Source organism: Triplophysa rosa, linkage group LG18, assembly GCF_024868665.1.
Source record: "Triplophysa rosa linkage group LG18, Trosa_1v2, whole genome shotgun sequence".
Taxonomy (NCBI): Eukaryota; Metazoa; Chordata; class Actinopteri; order Cypriniformes; family Nemacheilidae; genus Triplophysa; species Triplophysa rosa.
This window is the reverse complement of record NC_079907.1, coordinates 10,785,217-10,807,247: the sequence shown is the minus strand read 5'-3', so window position 1 is coordinate 10,807,247 and position 22,031 is coordinate 10,785,217.

Here is a 22,031-nt window from a genome sequence, read left to right as displayed (position 1 = left end):
TTTTTTTGCAGTGTGTATTGAATCCTGTCTAAAGCTTCGATGGCCCTTTTGAAGCAGTACAGCCCTAAATGAATAACTCATTATGTCTCAATACCTGCATGTTCTCTAGTCCTCGCACGCACGTTGTACACACTGTGACGCTATGTTGAGCGTACATAGAAAGCGGACTACTTAAAATAGTTGCAGGAATGTTCAGCCAGCCATGAAACAGCCCCCATCTAGATGGCCACAGAGGAGTTCATGATTGCACATCCTACATGCGGAAACAGTCATACACAAACAAGCATATGAATTTATAAACTAGTCAGCCTTAATTGCCTGTGCAAATAAAATCAAAACTCCCACTCATGTATCCCTCATATTATCTACTTTTTCTCTGGGCTTGATGCGCTATGAGGTGGTGAAGCACACGGTCTGACTCACAGAATCCCACCAGATCCTCCTGCATGGTCTCGCTGAGCGGAGGGGAGGGCTGCGGAGACACTGTGATTCACAGATAAACTAAGTAATCCCTCCTAAAACAAGTCTAGCTCAAGAGGTTTGGGGTTGTCGTCTGGTCACTCAACTTGAAGAGTTTGACAGTCTAGAGAAACGGACACTGTTTTTCATGTAAAAAGTTCTTCTATCGAGCTGTGGAAAAACACAGAAGTATGAGGCTGATCTGTTGGTCTTTCCTCGAGGCCGTGCAGCTTGTCACGGACACGCTCTGAAAACCCCGTGGCCCTATGTGGCGGCGGAAAACTCAATCCTCGACCTCTCAGTGGTGAACAGATCTGCCCGCGGGCCGGTCAGAGGTGTCTGTTGGCTCGCAGTGCTTTTGCCTGTTAGAGGTGCCATGTCAACCTCGAGGGACTTCCTTGACCGACTTACAGTGCGGAGGGAAGGCATATCACCATCTTGCCTTCTTAATTACCTTATTGCAGACATTGATTTCCATATACACATATATTTTAAAGTTTAAGCTTTAGAATTGTTCTTTATTCAGGTTTATTAAAATGTCAGATTCAGAATTTGCAGAATTACCATTTTAAGTCCTCAGGAAATTAAATATACTTGCTTATAATTAGCTGTGAAGTTAAATATTGCTTTTTAATGATGTAAGGGCAAGGTAAGAATGGGACTGAGGTTAGGACTGGAGGGTGTGAAGGTGTTATGCAAAAATGTAAACATTTAGATTGTGTAAACAACTATTATCTTCATATAGAGAGGCGAATGTAGGGTTTTTGTGAAGCATTGTCTTGAGATTGTGGATATTTGCAGTCAAATCTAAAGGATAACGGAGCATTTGAAGAAGGCTTTGTCGCATGCGTGTCTCTTTCCATGATTATGAGTGTTTATGCGTGTTTGTTGCTCAACAAACATAACTCAGTGAATTAAATGTTGTTGACATCAAATATACTCCAACCCAGTATTTTTCTCTTCTGTTAAAGGGATAGCTCGTCCAAAACTGAAAATGTTGTCATCATTAACTCACATTCTTGTCACTTCAAACCTGTATGACTTTCTTTCTTCTGCAGAACACAATATAGATAGTTTGAGAAATGTTAACTGAACAACGGCGGTACCCATTCACATGCATTGGTTTTGTGTCTATACAATAGAAGTGAATGGGTACCGCCATTGTTCGATTCACGAGTTCGCCTTAGAAAATAATTAAAAAGGCGGCAGTTTAATTAAGCAGATAATATTGTATGTGTATTTGGCATGCTGTCCGGGGAGAGGGCTCGGGGGTCGGCCTTCTCTCCCGACCCCAGAGCACTCCCCCTTGTCCAGGACGAGGGCTCTGATCTCGGTGTTTGCCCGAGCCCAGAGCGCTTCATCCCCCCCCCCGGGTAAGGAAAGGGTTTAGTAATGAGGAGTCGGGGTGGAGGAGGGATATTGCAAAACTGTAGAGTGAAGGAGGTAAGGCGATTTAGCTATTTATAGAGTTTGCTCTTGATTTGATAGGACGGGAGACGTAATGGCTAATGGCTTGCAGCTGCGTAATTGTTTGCACGTGCTCCTCCCGAACTTAGTTAATAAAACATCATTTCACGAGTTCGCCTTAGCAAATAATTAAAAAGGGGGCAGTTTAATTAAGCAGATAATATTGTATGCGTATTTGGCGTGCTGTCCGGGGAGAGGGCTCGGGGGTCAGCCTTCTCTCCCGACCCCGGAGCACTCCCCCTTGTCCGGGGCGAGGGCTCTGATCTCGGTGTTTGCCCGAGCCCAGAGCGCTTCCCCCAAAATATGCAATTAGTGCGGGACAGCAGCCAAGGCATGGCGTTATTGGGCCCCCAAAATATAGCAAAGTTTAAGTCCGGTGGGTTGCTGGCCTTGGCTTGGAGTAGAGTCGCGGCTGAGGCCCCTCCCCAGATAGAGGCCCCTGCTGGGGAGACACTGCTGCGGCAGTGGGAAATACAGATAAAGGCTCCTGCTGGAGCAACACCGCTGCGGCGGTGGGAAATACAGGTAAAGGCCCCTGCTGCGGCAGTGGGAAATACAGATAAAGGCTCCTGCTGGAGCGACACCGCTGCGGCGGTCGGAAATACAGGTAAAGGCCCCAGCTGGAGCGACACCGCTGCGGCGGTCGGAAATACAGGTAAAGGCCCCAGTTGGGGCGGCACTGCTGCGGCAGTGGGAAATACGGAGAAAGGCTCCTGCTGGAGCGACACCGCTGCGGCGGTGGGAAATACAGGAAAAAAACCCTGCTGGGGTGACACTGCTGCGGCAGTGGGAAATACAGAGAAAAGCTCCTGCTTTTCAGATAGATAGCAAGTGGGGTAAGGTGCCTTGCTCAAGGGCACCTTGGTCGTTGCCCGTCAGAGTTGACCTCTGCATTTAACCCGACCCGTGAGTAGTGAACGCACGCACTGCGCTACGTTAACACACGTGTAACCCAAGCGGAGGGCAGCTGTCGCTGCAGCGCCCGAGGAGCAAGTGGGATAAGGTTCCTTGCTCAGGGGAGCCTCGTTCGTTGCCCGTCGGCGTTGACCTTGTAGTCGTGGGTCCGATTCTAGTCACGGGTCCGATTTTCTAACCACTAGACTGTGGTGAGAGACGCAGGGAGTGGGTGTGTCGCTGTTACCCAAACGTGTATGCGATAAAATTATGTATGTCTTCGAATTGCTGCGCACCTTTATATATGAAGTGAAAGTGAAGTGAAGGTGACCTATTAGTCAGATATGGTCAGATTAGTCAGATATATATACCCGAAATGTGACCTCTGCATTTAACCCATCCAGTGAGTAGTGAACACACGCACAGCAAGTCGTGAACATACGTACATCCGGAGCAGTGGGCAGCTATCACTGCAGCGCCCGGGGAGCAAGTAGGAGCAAGTATAAGGTGCCTTGCTCAAGGGCACCTCAGTCGTTACCCGCCTGCCCTGGGAATCGAACCGGCAACCTTCTGGTCACGAGTCCGACTCTCTAACCATTAGGCCACAACTGCCCCAATACAGATAAAGGCTCCTGCTGGAGCAACACCGCTGCATATCCCACGATATGCCAAAAGCGATTTACGTCCACGGTGTTGTAGTTTGTGTCTGGGGTCATATGTCTGAGATGCGACTGCGTATGGGTTGGGCGGACAAGAGACGAACGAGTTCTTGCGCTTACGGCATTGTCAGAAATACTGAACATTCCACGGTTTCTGTCATTTAGGTGTAACGACTGCGTGGGTTGTTTGAGCGAGATGTGAGTGGGAATGGCACACTATGTAGAAAACTTATTCGCGCTGAATACGTGGTATGGACAGGTTGTAGTAAACCGGCGGTTACTCTTGGAGGCACCGTTTATGTTTACTATTCTCCAGTAAACCTATGTTCTGCTCGCTGCTGCTCACTGAATGAACGCCGATAAAGTGCACCCGTGCTGGCGAGTCATGTCTCATACTTTCGGCACAACCGTGGCGACGCGGAGAGAACAGAGGATAGACTAAAGATAATTTACGGAAATAGAGAGATTGTACTGCTTTGCCTGTCAGGGGTACGTTTCCCAGAAGCATCGTTAGCCAACTATGGCCGCAAGTTCCGTCTTTCCGGCATGGTACAACGATTTAGGTGTTTTCTGATACCATCATTCCAATGCTAAATCGCAAGCAGCATAGCAAGTTGCGTGGTTGAAATTACGGCTCTGGAGATATGGTTAGAAGCATAGAACTTGGTGTTATGATGTGTAGGCTTGCGTGCATCGTGCTTTTAAGCAAATAAGCAAGCAACGTGTAGTGCATTCTTTATGCATCATTCTGAATTCAATTCATTCGTTTAAAGTTCTAAAGTTCCTTTAGAGTAGTCAGATGATCTAAGAACGGTTACTACTTGTTCAGTAAATATACATGACACTTGTGATGAATTAAAAAGGACATTCAAACAATTCGATTAACCTTATTATCGATATAATAATTGTAAGTTTTCTGTCGGTAAAGGAATCTAAACGGTTGCTCACCTGTCTAGTGAAACACGTGCGAGATCAGCGTCTAGTAAAAATGCCTAGTTGACGGAACCAGCTGCAAACAGTAAAGAATAATTGTGCTCCATAACGATTGTGCAGAACAAGATAGTTGCTTGATGGACGCTATGAACTAATACTTTCACATTTGTCCGCGAGATTGTGTTGTCGTGGTTTCTACAGGAGTAAAAGCTGAAACTGAGGGTAACGCCAGAGACTGTGTTATTAGGGAGATGCGAGCTCTAAAGAAAGCGTAGCAGCTATTCATGTGAGGCACATCAGCCAATCATATAACGGCCTCTAATCTGCCCTCCTGCACGCGGCAATATTTTGACTTAATTTGCAGGCTTTCGATCCAGTGTCTTTGATAATGGGAATATGATGCCATTGACGGGCGACTGCCAGAGACGGCCCCGTGTCACTGGTTAAAATGACGATTTGCAAATGGTTGGAAATATTTGAGATGTTGTAGGTACTTAAATGAACAAATATATATCGCTGGCTTAGTGGTTTTTGGATATTTTACTTCAAAAGTTACGAACTGTATCTTTAATTCAAATAGTCGAGAAATAGTTTTGGAAGGTGCGCGTGTGCCTGAGGCCCATTTAGGAATCGTTTTGTTGAAACGAGCAGCTTTGGAGGACGAATAGCGTGTAGTTTGGTCATGTAAAGCGAGCGAGCTGTTGTGTTTGCGTGTGGCAGCGCTGCTGCGAAAATGTAGAGAGGGGATGAAAAGCGCCTTGGCCTGCACAGCTAGCGGAGGCATCCTCATGCTGGCGTCAGCTCCTGGAGCTAAGGGGAAATAAGTAAAGGATAGGGCATAAGGAAAGGATAGGGGAAAAAGGGAATTAAAGGCACCGGAGCCTGCACGACTAGCGGAGGCATCCTTACGTTAACGTCGGCTCCTGGCGGAAGGAAAGGAAGAGAGGAGAGAGTAAATGAAAAGCGTCTGGACCTGCACCCTAGCGGAGGCAGCCTCACGCTAACTTTTTGCAGTGGGGCTGCAGGCCAGCGAACAGGGTGGAAATTGATAGAGGGATAGACAAATTGCGTGATCGTGGTTGCCGCTAGCAGTCGCGTACTCGCGCTGCCTAGGCGGCTGTGGACCGGCGTGCCGCCTGGAGAGGCGTGGGACTCGGATGAGCCAGGAGAAGGTTGGTGGCTGGCGTCGGCGTGAACCGGGGCGCGGCCCAGGTTAGTAGAAGGCCTGCTATTTCGGCTTGGTGACCGGCGCCTCTTCCTTGTGGTGGTTGGAGTAATCGTTTTCTCGGGCTGTGGAAGCGCGACTGGTCTAGTCGATGGCGGAGTGGATTTGTGACATGGCACATATTGCAAAACTGTAGAGTGAAGGCTGCAAGGCGATTTAACTATTTATAGAGTTTGCTCTTGATTTGATAGGACGGGAGACGTAATGGCTGATGGCTTGCAGCTGCGTAATTGTTTGCACGCGCTCCTCCCGAACTTTGTTAATAAAACATCATTTACCAACATTCTCCAAAATATCTTCTTTTGTGTTCTGCAGAAGAAATTCATACAGGTTTGAAATGACAAGAGGGTGAGTAAATGACGACATAATTTTAATTTTCTGGGTGAACAAGCCATTTAAAATCCCCCGTTCTATTACTTGCATAACTAAAGCAGCTATGACTTGATCCAGTAAAAATTATGCCCTTACCCAAAAGAACATTTTGCATGTTGTTAGAGATTTCTAAGATGGATCTTTTAAAACACATGCTGCACATTGACATGTTCCATGACTGCTTGTGTGGGGCTGTTATGGTTGAATGCATTAAATGCACAGATGACTGGTTGTGCTTATCCTCCTTTTCATATTTCTTTGGCTATTTTCATTTCCAAACGCTTATCAAAGGTCAGCGAATTTCAAGCAGAAGACCTAGAGGTGGACCAAAAAATGGACACACCAAACATTGAATGGCTGATCTGGCAGAGCTGTTGGCAGGGCATCTTTAAAGGCTGTCTGAAAGATCACACACGGGCTCTGTTCCAAAACTAAACAAACTGCATTGCTGTCTTTTGCCTACATGGGTAGCTGTCTTGTATCCCAGCTGAAATAAAACCTTATGTAGGCAGTTTTAGAATATAATTTAAAGGGATAGTTCACCCAAAAATGAAAATTCTGTCAGTACCCATTCACTTCTGTTGGACATACACAAACAATGCAAGTCAATGGGTACCACTGTCAGTTACCAACATTCTTCAAAATTATCTTCTTTTGTATTCAGCAGAAGAAAGTAATGCAGGTTTGGGATGTAATACAAGTTGTAATACAGGTCCAAGACGGTGAATAAATGATGACAGAAATTTCATTTTTGGGAGAACTATCCTTTTTATAAATAGTATTACGTTGTTTTTATATTTATAATCAACATCTTTTGTTCAGACTCACTTTTCTCTTTGATCAGTTTGTTGCATTGCAGTATGGGATTTCCCTTTCTGTGAAGAATAATTACTCTGCCAACCTTTAGGAACGATCTTTGCATTTGAAGCACGCCTATGCTACCTTTATATGCTGCCTACGTAGGCAGCTCACTTGGTTTTGGAACAGAGTCATGCTGTCTTGAGCTCATGGGAGTTATGTTAGCCAGATACTGGCATCTTCGAGTGCATGTTCGGCCTTTAGATGAGGGTCTCTTGAGGTTGTGCCATCTTGTATTGAAAGATGTGGACACCGTTTCAAGCTTGCACCACAAGGATATTTTATTCTGGAAAGTGGAGTAGATTTTGTCAATGGTGTCTGTTAAAAGAGTTCAGTGAAATTCTTCTTCAGCGATATTGTTCCACTTGGCAGCTGCCTGGTGAAGTCCATTAGTAGGTTTTATTGGCTGCATATCAAATTGAAAACAGGATACTGATTTGTGCCCTTTGTTCTCAATAAATTTTTCATGGAATATGCAGATAATTTCCGGTCTTAAATATTATTAGCCAGCATCAGTTTTTCATAATTATTTCATTAAAAATATATATTTTGTTATTATTTTTTTCCAGTGTATACCTTTTTGCATGCTTGTCTAAAATGTATGGTCCTTGTTATATCAATATACAGCCGTGGAAGAAATTAAGAGGCTGGTCTGAAATTATTTTCTGTTTTTCTGTGTTAAATGATAAGTTAAATGATCAAAACGATCATTTTAGTTTCATTCTGTGAGCTAGTGACAACATTTCTCCCAAATTCCAAATGGAAATAATGTTTTGTTATTTGTAGAAAATTGAAACGAGAGACACTGGTCAACAATTTTAAGCACGCCTATGTTACCTTTATATGCTGCCTCTTGAATACTGCAAAGAAAACATGTTCATAGTCATGTTTAAACAACACAGTACCAATGTTTTAAATGTATTTTAGGAACAGTTCAAAATTGAAAATATGATGGAATAAGCCTGATGTTTTTTTTTTTTTTTTACAATTTTCAACATTTCCTGCTGCATTCTCTCGGTCTTTCACATTGCTGTTGGGTGACTTTATGTCATTCCTGAGGTTTGTTTCTGTGGAAATCCAACAGGCACCCTGGAACAAGTCCGGAATTGCCGTAATGCATGCAGAAATGCAGTTGGAAAAACTGTGAAGTGGTCTCTTAATTTTTTCTGCATCTGTTTTATATATTTTTTAATTCCTTTGGGTTCAGCCACTTTAAAGACCCCGTCATATCAAAATGAAGGTTTTGTGACTTTTAGCCCGTGTATGTTAGCTTTGAAGCCATCTATCAGCTATTGCACTATGTTGACATAATTCACCTTTAGCAGATATAGTGTATATGTGATTTTAAAATTTATAGTCTTTCCTCTCTCTGAAAAGTGACCTGAAATATTGATGCCTTATCATGTACTGCAAAGATTCTCCAATCAAAAGCTCTCTAGAACGAAATGTCATGCTTCCTAATGTTACCTAGCCAGCCAGCAAGAAATTATACAACTCGGAAGTATATTGAGCCTATTGACCACTTTATAAAAAGATGAGAGAGCCCATCAATATGCCCAACCCAAAATTCCAGTTTTAATAGGAAATGTACCAACACTTGAAAGAAAAGTGCACTTGCTGAAGCAATTCATGGGGTCTTTTAAAAGCATATCAATAAGCATGTCAAACAACACCTAAAGGGAAAATGCATAGCTTCTGCAGCAGAAGGAATTGCAATAAGATTGACTGTTTTATGTGTGGTAATCGCTTACAGCACCTTACTGACAAGTTATTTGCCTGTTGTAAGATCAAGGAGGCATACTTTGTCAAAAGAACACTTGACCACTGTGGACTGAGGGCATAATTGGTTCTCTGCATTTTATCCAGTAAGTCAATTCTGTACAGTTCTGTTAGGAAAATGGAAGCAAAATGGATGGAATATATTAAAGGAGCAGTTAAAAAATATATTATTTTTTGACTTAAGGGCATTTAATGACTCTCGTGTTACACAAGGTTAACTTTAAGAATATAGCCACTCTATCATATACTTTGTAATAAAAGTGAACGAGGACAGGCTCCGTCATGATGGCTTTGTCCAAACGATGAAATAGCACCATGAAAGAACCATAATAGGTGACTCATGTTATGTTTAATGCCTTCCAAAACCATTCTGAAGCTTTGTGTGAGGAACAGACCAAAATCTGGGTCTGTTCACTTAAAATTGTGACATTCACCCTAGCCCTATACGTTTATGAAAGAATGTCTTTAACAATGTCTGTTCCATAAGTGAACAATTTGTTTGAGTCAGATTTTTATTATAAAAGGTTGTCAGGGATTCGGTGAGACACAAACATCTGCCACCCAAGTGCAGACAGCAGGTAAGGGGTTAACAAGACATTTATTAATAAATATACAAAACAAAGACCCATGTGGGGGTAACATAACAAAACAGGGGAGTACGAAAACACGACAGGACTGGACTGGACTAAAACTGACTACACCTACACAAGACTAAAATTAACACTTGACATAATTTACAAATAACTAAACTGGACTAGACTAGACTAGACTAGACTGACAAAGCACAGGAACTCACCAAACAGTCACACACAATGAACCAGCACAAGACAGTGGACACAGGGGCATTAAATAAGGGGACAAATCAAGAGGGAACAGGTGTGGGGCATGAAATCATTACAAGCAATAATGAGGCAACAAAAGGGCGGGAACAGAGAGGAGACCGCAGAGAAAGAGTGTATGGAAGGCCAACAGGGCCAAAACCCTCCCTCCACATGAAACATGGGGTTCTGTCATGGCTCTGCCTCTTCTCGACATGTCTTTCTTGGTCTTGTGGCAGAACCATGACAAAGGTTATATCAAAAACCATAATGTAAAATATAATGCAAGATGTCTTTAGGGCCAGGTGAAAACGGTACTCATTGTCGAGGAACTTTCTCTGGTTTGCACTTATCGGAAGGATTTATCTTGCATTACTAACCATCTGATGGTTAACAGACTGCAGAAGTCAAGGGAATAGAAGAGGAACATGCTAGTAAAATGTCCAGATTCCATTAGAGGGATGCATTAAGTTACAAGAGTAGAATCATTCAATGTTTATATCCTTTAATGTTTTCACAGGGTATGTAAGCTCAGGCTGTTCCAAAATACAGATGCTATATAAGCTCTGCCTTCTGCTATGGATTTCACTATTACTGCTTGTGAAAAAACACCCACGTTTTGTGACTGTAGGGGGTGCAAAAGGCTACACAACATGGGAGATCTTTGACTTTGAGGTACTGAGTGCTAGATCGCTTAAAGCTAAACATGTCAGTAGCAGTATTTTTTAGTCAATAAGAAGCTGAAGTGCAGATCGGATTAAAAGCACTGCTGCTGTTCAGGTAATAACTCTGGCAGCTGTAATTTTACACCTGCTGAAATTTCTGGATTTAAAGGTGCATCCTGTCAAAGCAGATTGATGAATGCATTGTATAAATGCATTATAAATGTATTATGAATTCATTAAATTGTGTCACATAGGTATGGAAAGCATGATTCTTTTCCTGTCTATAAAAATGTCCTAAACTCTATTAATGTGGCATTCAAAGGTGCCTATGTATCTGCCACCAGCCTATTAGCACACATTTACACAATTATTCTAAAATGTATATTCAGAAGCATAACAGTAAACTATACAGATAAGACAGCAATTTACTTTATTGTGACAGTAATGATAGTCAGTTACAATTTTATTTCTATAGTGCTTTTCACAATTATGCATTTATGCAGAAAATATTTTAGCAGTTGGAACAAAAGAAAAACAGTATTGAAATGATTTAAAAAAGGAACAATCTAAAACACATGATATTATTGCAAATGTTTCATAAAATAGACTTTATACATGAGACCAAAGGGTGCCAGATTAAAAAAAATCTCAAAATATCGAATAATAAAAAAAGAAAAATCTTTTTTTTTCATGCAGACAACAACATTGTCAAAACAATTTACACAATTCACACAGATCATGTGTGCCAGGCCAGTAGTTGGTGATGCATTTTCTAAAGAAGCGCATCTCTTTGTCGGTGTAGATGTAGGTTTATATAGTGGTGCAGTAAATATACGCTTTGCTAGAGAAGCATTAATAAAGTCTTGAGTATTTTTAGGAGCACAAGCACAGTCCTGTAATCTGCCATTGTTGTTTTGGTTGTCAACTACTTGCACATGTCTAGACTGCACACATAATATGTACGTATGTGCATGACAATTTGAAACACATTTTTTAAAGTTTTTTTTTTGTTTGAATTTTCAGGCTCCCCAATATGCAGTTTTACTGCTAAAACCACCGTGATCTCATGAGAATTCGTATGTATTTTACATAAAATGCGATTCTACAAAACGTATATTTACTTTTTTTTGCACATTTGCACAAACACTAAAGCGCAAAATACTGACGTATTTACAGCATCTAAACGCACAATACTGACGTATTAACAACACATAAAACGTTAATTATATACATATGAACAAGTTTACAGACTTGCGAATGAATCCTTATGCATATCGTAATCACGGCATTAACATGTATTTTACTATATTGCATTTATTTCTCATATCAATGGCATTATGTTTTCAATTGCGTTTATTAAAGTTTACTCATTTATTTATTATGAAATGATTTCGGTTCTGTGTGATTTCTGCTGCCAACTCGTTTAGAAGAAACAAGACTTTAAACTCTTAAAATGTTAAACCATTACTTATCATGTAATGTTTGCTTTGTTTGCCATATAAAGGCGTTTTCTCTGTGACTAACAATAGAACCATAAAATACACAAAAAAACGCAAAATAATTATAAAAGGAATCAATTTTATTCGTCAGATGCAATCCATATCTTCAGAATCCACTCGACTGTTATGAACAGAACCAAATCCAAGCCTTTATTTGGCGATCTTCTTTCTTCATCACGACACCTTCACTAACACGTGTCATGGTTCTGCTTCTTTTAGTCTTGGATTTCCTGGTCCTGAGGCAGAGCCATGACAAAGTCTTTGGTTATGTGTGGAGAGAAACATATTATTGTCCTTTTGACAATAATATGTGTTCTCTCCAGTGTCTTGTCATTGGCCCCGCCCCTCTCGTTTCCCGTATTACTTCCCGGCCGTGTTCCATTACCCTCACCTGCCCTGTGTCATTATCCCTCGTTTGTCTTGTCCTATTTAATGCCCTCTTGTTTCATTGTCCTGTGCTCTAGCGTTGTGTGTGTATGTTCGTGCTCATGTTCCTGTGCTCGTGTTGCCTCTTGTTCTCGTGTCTTTGCCTTGTCTCTACCTTACGTTTGTATCTTAAAGTGAGTTATGTTAGTTTTGCCTTCATTTCTGTTTTGCCCCATAGCGGGAAGTTTTTTCTTTGACCTTTGAAAAGTCTTTTGTTATAGTGTTTGTGTGTTACACCCCCTCGTGGGTTTTTGGTTTGTTTTATTAAAGTCTTCAGTGTTTACCCCTTCATCTCTGCCTGCGCTTGGGTTCTTCCACGCTCTGCCGTGACAAAATTCAAAAGTTGCCGCCAGCGCCAGCAAGAAGCTTTACGACAGGAAAATCGAACGCTCATTGGCTGCGTCCGAAATCGCATACTGTGACAGTACGTACTGAATTTGAATAAGTACCCACCTATCGGCCGTCAAAACAGTACATTCTATATAGTATGAGTGGGAGTAGTATGAATACATTTCGGACATACTGCGTCCGCCATGTTTTATGATCATATGACCCATATGCTCTTTGACCTATGACAACAACCTACACGTGAGTTGTGAGTTGATAAAAACATAATTTAGTCACGAGAAACTAATTTATTGGCACTTACGTTAAAAACGGACGTCCGCCTTAAAGTTTTCCGCTATATTTATTTGATTTATTTTTGAAATTTGACCGTTGCTCAGCTCCCGTGGCATCATGGGATAGAGAAGTGTCCATCCGATCCACACTCACGAATCTCGGCGGAAGTAGTAGACCATCCGGGTATTTCTCGCCTACTGTTTTTTGCATACTGAGGTTTCGGACATACTATTCATGACTCTACTATATGGAAGTAGGCAATTTCGGAGCCTGCTTCGTCACATATTGCGACATGCCATGTTTCTGGTGAGGTGTGTTTGTAGGACAATGCGCGCTTTCACGGAGTGGATCAGGATAATAATCTGGACATTTTCAGCAAATAACAACGTAAAGGAGTCATTCGCCGGAAGTACGTGTTTTTCTTTGTCTTTTGTGTGTTATAAGTTGTCCATGCATGTATTAGACACGTGAAATTGCAAAAATTTAAGTGTCGGAACAAAAGATGCATTTTATCTAGAAGCGAATGCTCACCCAGACCTGCCTGAAACGCCTCGTGTATCCACACCCCCACAACTTGACGTCAGCTCGTGGAGTGATTTGACTAAAACCGCCCAAATCTACACACAAGTAATGTGGGCGGTCTTGTAAATCTCATTGTACCGCCGGTGGAGCAGCCATGTCGTGGAGACGCTGTGTTCCGTTGCCAAAAGAAAGCCTCTTTGTTTTCTCTGCCAAAAGATGAGTCAACAAAAAACGAATGGTTACATTTTATTTTCAACACTGTTCCAGAGAAGTACAATGAAAAAGTGCTAGTTTGTGCAGAGCATTTTAACGACGATTGCTTCACTAATCTGGGAGCGATAAAGACCGGCCATGCACGGCAGCTTCTGTTAAAAAGTGGAGCAATTCCATCGGTTAAAACTCCGCGAGGACAGTCTAGCGCTTCAGATTCACAGCCTGTAAGTATATTTTCATGTAAAAGACTTTGTTACGGACTAACGCGAGTTGAGTTTGTTGTGTGTTTGTGATCTGCAAATGCAGACACGCGCGCAACGTGAAAAAGACAACATAAGTCCTAATAATCAGCAATTATGTCCCAACTAGAGGCAACACATGTCGTGTTTATAATGGGGTTTATTGTCTTTGTTGAGTCGCGACAAGACATGGCGTAACACCGGTTGATCAATTACGGCAAATATTTATAACCTCCTATATAAAAGGTAAAACAGTTAGCTATAGTTTTAAACTATTTAAATTATTTTTTAAATAAAAACTTAAAAATCCTTAACATCCTGCTCGAGTCGCGCTGGCAAAGTTAATGTATCGGCATGATCTTCATTCTCCGGATCAGATTCGGGATCGAATTGATAGGGAAGTATCGATGCCATTTTATCACCTGTCATTAGCTTTGAAACCTGATGTTCCGAATATGGTAATAGGCGTTACATTTCCGTCACACAATTGCAGTATTACACCAATCACTACGCAGTAGTGAACTGGCCAATCATAGCACACCTCGCTTTTCAGAGCGATGAGCTTTGAAAAATATCCTCGCGTTTCAGAGAGGCGGGGCTAAGAGGAGATACAAACATGCACGGTATGTGGAAAATACAGCGTTTTTTAACCTTAAATCATGTATACACATTGTAATACATCTAAAGCAAACAATAATATTCGTTTTAGCCGCGTAAAATTACCCCTTTAAATTCTGCTCTGTTCCTCACACAAAACTGTTGTATTCCACCAGAGAGGATTGCGACTGCAACACATTGACATTTAGACTACTTTTGCTATTTTTGAAATAAAAAAAAATATTGTGATTGCACTTATCTGTCTATCATGGTTTTCTTTATTCTGTATATATTTTAAGAAATAATTATGGTTAGGTTTAGAGGTAGGAGGAGGATTTGCAACTATAAAATATTTTTTAATGGCATATTGTTACTAAAATCATCATTTTCCTGCATATTTCGGTCCATTACTTTTTATATCTTTTTTATTTTCGCTTAAATGGGTAAGGGGGGTAGGTTAAGGGGTCTAAAAATATAAATCGCCTATCGATGCAATTATGGAAATGTACTGATACAAATATCTTAATGAGATACAAGCTTTGCAAAATTTTACGTTTTTTTAGCTAAAAATACGTAGCAATTTTTACGTTTTATACATTGAAATATGTCTAAATTTAACGTTTCAGCATCAATAAAAACGTACAAACATGTATGTTTTGTGCTTGTAAACCTAACGTACAAATACCTACGTATAAACAGTGAGATCAGGCTGGCCAAAACACACAAAATATTTTCAGTTTTTAGTTGAAAACAGTGTCATGTAAATGTAGCCTTACTCACAAGCCATAATATTTTGTAATAAACATTCCTAACTCCTGTTTCACACATACTCTGTTTGCAGTGCGTATGCGGAGCGCATTTTTGTTTGTGCTCATGTTAACAGATTAGATCATTCACAACACTTGGATGTGGTGCGTCGCGTCCGTTACAGTTGCGGTGCAGCAGTGCAGTGATTGTTTACGCATCAAGTCTATTTTTGCTGGACAGCACGGACTGATTTGAAGCGATAACACACGTATCATGCTCAAAATCACAGATTGAGATGAAAACGTAGTAATTTCACCATAAATGCATGTAATTGAAGTAAGCCGCTAATTTTCCCAGTCATCTTATTGCTTTGATTTCGGGATAAAGCAAGAAAAAAATAAACACTTGCAAAAAAAGTTGCAAAAACACCTAATTCAGTAAGAATTATATCTAAACGTATATTTTTATGTGAAAGACACTACACAGTTGGTTAAAATGCATGTAGTGGAGGAGCTTCTCTGTTGAAAGTGTTATGTGACAATTATTGAACTATTGTTGGTCACAGAAGCCACTGAACGGCACAACACGGCAAACGCGATATTTGTGAAAGCACATCCAGCACGTGCTGCTTTCACACCTCATATGTACTGCAATACGTACTGCAAACGGATTATGTGTTAAACAGGCGTAACAGAGCCATATCAGAAAGAACCTTATTTATCCAAATAAATATACCAGAACATTTTTGCATTGTTTTCATTTGTTTCCACTTAAGCATGTGTTTACAGATGGGTCCAGTATGTTTTATATGTAGGTGTGGACACATTGTCTTGTTTTACAGTATTAGACAGTGAAGTTGCCCCAGTATAAAAAAAACTAACAGATGTTATATGCTAGAATAAGATGACTAAAGGGAATATACGAACCGTTTTGGCGTATTGTGGAAAGCAGATAAGGGCTGAGGACTCAAACATGTTAAAAATGTCAACTGTGTGAAAAGTGAAATGTGTGAAAATGATAAAAAAAAACTGTGAGGGAAAATTTCCCTCAGTGATATTCAGCTGGTAATATGATTGCAACCTGAGGCGGTCACTCCATGTAAAATAAAACTCTTTCTTGACTAATAATGTGACAGGATTCTGCAGCTCATGTAAATGTACATGATTTGACACATTTTTGAAAAGTACCCTGCTTCTTTGTCTAAAACTTTTTAACGAGGCCAAAACTGAGTTCATCTTTATATCACTGTCAGTGATAACACCAAGACGTGTAGTACAAGAAATCATCAAAACAGAAATTTTACCCGTGTATTACATTTACTCAGATGTTATTGCATGCGTAAGTTCACAAATGGTCCTTTCAAGCCTTTCGAAAGAATATTATGATCTGTAGTGTCAAATGTAGCAATAAGGTCTAGTAATACAAGCATAGAAATATGTCACGATTGGTAAGGGGAAGAACCCAAATGCAGGCAGGCAGTGAAGGGGTTAACAAATGACTTTAATATACAAACACAAAACAAAAACCCACGAGGGGGTATGAATCAAGAACTAAACTAAGGAACAAACAGAAAACAAAAGACTTCCCACGAGGGGGCAAAATGAAAACAAGAACAGTAAAACTAAACTAAATGACACGACCAAACGTCTTAAATAATACATTGAACAAAACTCACAAAACACGAACAGGACAAGGAACAGGACCACGGGTAGCAACACCAACAGGACCACGGGTAGCAACACCAACAGGACCACGGGTAGCAACACCAGCAAGACCACGCGAGACCACAGTACACCGTACGCACACAGTACACAACGCAATACAAGAGCACAAGACAAAGAAACAAGAGGGTATATATAGGGAAGACAAACGAAGGATAATTACATGGGGCAGGTGTGGGACATTAAACACTCAGGGAAAGATAACGAGGAAACGAGATGGCGGGAACAGAGACGAGACACTGGAAAAACACATGAGAGGTAAAAACCTAAACATCTCATGGCCTTCCCACATAAAACCCAAGGACTCTGCCCCGATCCCACCACACGACTAGAATTTCATAAACAAGACGGTGGGACCGTGACAGAAATACATCAACGCTCAAAAGTAATTAAGTTATTCTGACAAGTGCTGTTTGTCTCTGTATTGTGACAAAACCTTTAGTAAACTCTGAAGCTCTTAATGAACTTTGGTCTACTTGAAGGAGCTCAAAAGAGAACAGAGGACAAAGCCCTGTCTAAAATTTTAGAGATAAGTAGTGTCACGATCGGGCGTGGAGGAAGAACCCAGATGCAGGCAGGCAGTGATGAAGGGGTTAACAAACAAGACTTTATTTCAAACCAAAACAGAAACAAAACACCCACGAGGGGGTAAACGAAAAGGTAACGAAATAATAAAACGAACAACAGAACCAAGGCTAACTAAACACTAAACTAGACAATACTAGACAAAGACTAAACTGTACACTTACTAAGACAGGGGAAAACAGGAACATGGAACGTTATGGTTGACATCAATACAGGTGAGCACAACAAATGTACACAGTACAATCAACGAGCACAGGACAAAGAAACATGAGGGCATTTATAGGGAAGACAGACGAAGGATAACGAGCGAGGGCAGGTGTGAAACATAAGACACGGCAGGGAGACAATACAGGAAACGAGAGGGGCGGGGCCAATGACGAGACACTGGAGAGAACGCATATTATTGTCAAAAGGACAATAATATGTTTCTCTCCACACATAACCAAAGGCTTTGTCATGACTCTGCTACAGGACCAAGAAAAACATGACTAAATGAAGCAGAGCCATGACAAAGTAGACTCTCAAAGAAGATACATATGTATACACACAAAGCTGAATTGAATTACAGTCTGATATTCTTCCTGTCGTATAGCAGGGATGCTGTTTTTTTTAGTCCACTGTTGCGGTCTCAGTAAAACAAATCATGTACAACTAAACACTGTTTGGATCAATGCTGTAGTGAGTAATGTTGGCCACTCTCTCACCTCTCTGTCGTTAATTACATCTGACTTTGTTCCCTTTGTCAACATGTCAATAATCCTGCAATGATAATAATAATTCTGCTCACATAGTTTTCTAAGAAAATCAACTTCCTCAATGCGTTTCTTTCACATGTTGTCAAATCAGCATTAGGTGTGGATTTGCTGTTAGGTCTAATGTAGTTCTGAACACCGTCATTCTTCAATAATAGCCCTTTTGCCAAGCCTTTGTTATTGACAAGTTTGTGAAACAACGTGTCACACAAACTGTTGGACTGGAAGGATCGGGCATATTTGTCAGGTATGGTGACCCATACCCGATATGTGACGTCTGCATTTAACCCATCCAGAGAGTAGTGAATACACGCACAGCAAGTCATGAACACACGTATATCCGCAGCAGTGGGCAGCTATCACTGCAGCGCCCGGGGAGCAACGAGCGGTTGAGATACAATACTTCTGTTTCACTTTCTCTCAGATTCTGTTGTTTGTTTGGTTTCCTGTACTGTATTTGGTATAAATGCAGATGTTTTAGAGTGGGTGATGGGTTTAATGCGACATTTTTACTTTGGAAATTTGACATGCAAGTACAATTGAAAAAAAAATACAATTCATTAGTTTTAATGAAGGGCACCTCAGTCATTACCCGCCGGCCCTGAGATTCGAACCGGCAACCTTCTGGTCATGAGTCCAACTCTCTAACCATTAGGCCACGACTGCCCCAAAGAAAGGAATTATACACTGATAAACGTTTGTACATAAAACGTTTGTGCCTATTTCTCTCAAATATTGTTCACAAATCTGTCTAAATCTGTGTTAGTGAGCACTTCTCCTTTGCCGAGATAATCCATCCACCTCACAGGTGTGGCATATCAAGATGCTGATTAGACAGCATGATTATTGCACAGGTGTGCCTTAGGCTGGCCACAATAAAAGGCCACTCTAAACTGTGCAGTTTTATCACACAGCACAAGTTTTGAGGGAGCGTGCAATTGGCATGCTGACTGCAGGAATGTCCACCAGAGCTGTTTCCCATTAATGGAATGTTCATTTCTCTACCATAAGCCATCTCCAAAGGCGTTTCAGCTTTCTGGCGACGCGCATATCTCAAACATCATGTGAGAACCGAATTGAGTTCTCTTTTGCGTCTTTTTGAGAATATTTAAAAAAGCAAGGCTTAAAAACGTGCAAATTATAAACTTTCGTGACGATGTAGCACTGGCCCGATCGGGCAAGTGACTTTTCTGTCAACTGGCCAGAGGGTCTCTCACGCTGGCCTCTGGCCATCGGGCAATCCTTATTGTTGAGCCCCTGTGTTTGCAGCTCAGTTTCCATAGATGTTTTGTGGATGTTTTGTTTTTACTGGAAAAGCTTTCAGATCACAGTCTTTTATTATGAAAGATTCAAAAGATTTTTTTCATATCCCTGCTTTGAATGAGCTCACAGTCCGATCTCTTTTTTTGTCATGACTGATGAATGAATTATGGTAATTAATGTATTTATATGTTGGCTGACATAAAAAGAATCAACCTGACAGGGTATAATTAATTAATCGGTGTTCTGAGTTATTTTGCCTCACTGGTGTTGCACGTGTGAGAGAGGCAAAATAGAGAGAATGTGTTAATTGGCTTTAACACAGAATGATAGGCCATGTGTCTGTGCCGTTCTTTTTTTGGCCAGAACGGGATGCTTGACCTCTAGCTGAGGGCTGCGCTAATGGGCCAGTTGCACACAGCAGATGTGTGCTGGGAGCATGTGTGCCAGTGTGGACTCTGTCCAGCTCGACAGCCGGGAGAAATGACAATGCAACTCACTGACATCATTTATGAGGCCATTAAACCTTTATTCCACTGTAATGACATGTGATGTAGCCGAGGACAAAGACCTTTTTGACATGAAGATGTGTGTCCTGATAAACCTTTGACTTAATGTAAATGGACTGTAAAGGACAGGTGCTGAAAAGACCTAAATGAATGAACCACAATGAGCAGAGTGCATTTTCGAGGACAGTAAGCATTAAATGAATAGTTCACCCAAAAATGAAAATTCTGTCATCATTCACTCACCCTCTTGTCATTTCAAACCTCTATGACTTTCTCTCTTCTGCAGAACGTAAAAGAAGATATTTTGAAGAATGTCGGTGACCCAACAATGGCGGTACCCATTTACTTCTATTGAACGGATACAAAACCAGTGCAAGTCAATGGGTACCACCGTTATTCTCATGCTTTTCTGAACTCCTGTGACAGTTTTATGACATGCAAACGTTTTCTGTGTTCTAGAGAATTCATTTGGGTGAGTAAATGATTTCTGACGTTATTTTTTAGCGCACTGTCCCTTTAAGATTTGTAATGAAACAACAATAATAGTAAGAATAGTCTAAAAGAAAGTAATAAAGTATCAGACTCGGGGTTGATAACTGAGAAAAGTGTGACATGTTTCGACATCATAAGCTTAAGAAGGGTTAAATACACAAAATTGTGATTGGTATCTTGGGGTGGGCGACACGAGCAGTAAAAGGCGGATGTCTGAAATGAGTTTGTAATGTTCTCAGTCAGTTCACTCCCCTCCTGTGGAGAGAGACCTTTGGTGAATATTGAATGATGCTAATGTCAGTCTGCCTCCAAAAGTCATTCTCATTTTCCATCGACCAAAGCAAGAAAAACAATTCTGTCTGACCAGCAGAGCAGGCAGTAATGAAGCAGGCACAACAAATTAGAGCTGAAATTAAATAAAGGTGATTACATAAAGCAAACGTGTGGGAGCACGTTCTACCGAAAGATGGAAAGTATACCACACAAACCTCTTTTTGTTTTCTTTTTAGACATCAAGAGTACATTCAGAATGTCAAGTATAATAATTAGTGAATTGGCTTTTCTCCATTGCCCTGACAATGGTGGCCAGTCGTGATCCTTTGAATGGACATTGAATAAAATATGCATTTATTGCCATGGTTACAACTAAATCCTCGGAGGCTCTGTGTTGCGATCTAGTACTCTTAGTTCAGATTTGAGGAGAGAAGTCTCTTGAACAGTGGTGTGTTAAGGCTCATTAATTACAGCACAAATCAGTTGCGCCTGGCCAAGTCACACATCTGTTCAACACTTCTGCCTGCGCTGTCTAATGCATCACTGATCGCATATAACGCAAACCTTCACTTATAATGCTCCACATGTAATTCTCTCTCTCTCTCTCTCTTGCTCCTTTCTCTATATCTGGATAATCTGATTTCCCTCTGTGCTTCTATAGTCCTGTTTTAATAAGATACCAGTAATAAAAGTAGGAAGTTAGTTCTTGTGTGCACTTTGTTGAAATGTTGTGTGTGATTTTACTGGTATTAGTTGTGCAAACACATGTACAGTATGTGCAAAGAGATGCATAGAATGCATAAAGGTTGTCAAATGAACCGGCATCGTGCAGTTTTTTTTAAATATTGTATTATTTAAAGCTTTGGTTTATTTGATATTCCACAAATTCCTCAAAAAAACTTGTTTCCAAGCCTTTATATATTTTTATGCTTTATTAAAAAAAATAATACTAGTTTTTGAATCACCACCCCAAGACAAAATAAAAAATATGCATATATTGTAACGTATTACACAAAGACATTTAAATCACCAGGGTCATTTTGATTCCCCTTATGAATTTGTGTAGGTTTTTTTGATTCATGCCAGCTATAGGGTTATAAGAGGACATGTCATTTTTAGGAAACATTTTGACATTTTTAGGAAACCTCTTGGACAAATAAAGTTGATTTATATCATTGAGGTGATGCCATAGGAACCCTAACAGTTGTGGTGTTGTCGTTTATTTTAAGTTTGGATATGACAACAAGTTTGGATATGTGTTCTGCACAGTGCTCGAATTGAGTCCAATCTTATGGGGGGTCCCCACCAAAAGATTTTTTTTTGGTGGGGGTTAGTCTCGCAATATACAATTTATACAAAATACACAATATATTTGAACATAATATGCATAATTATATACTATTTATTAAAACAGGCTTACATAAAAGAACAGGCTTCTTTTACTGT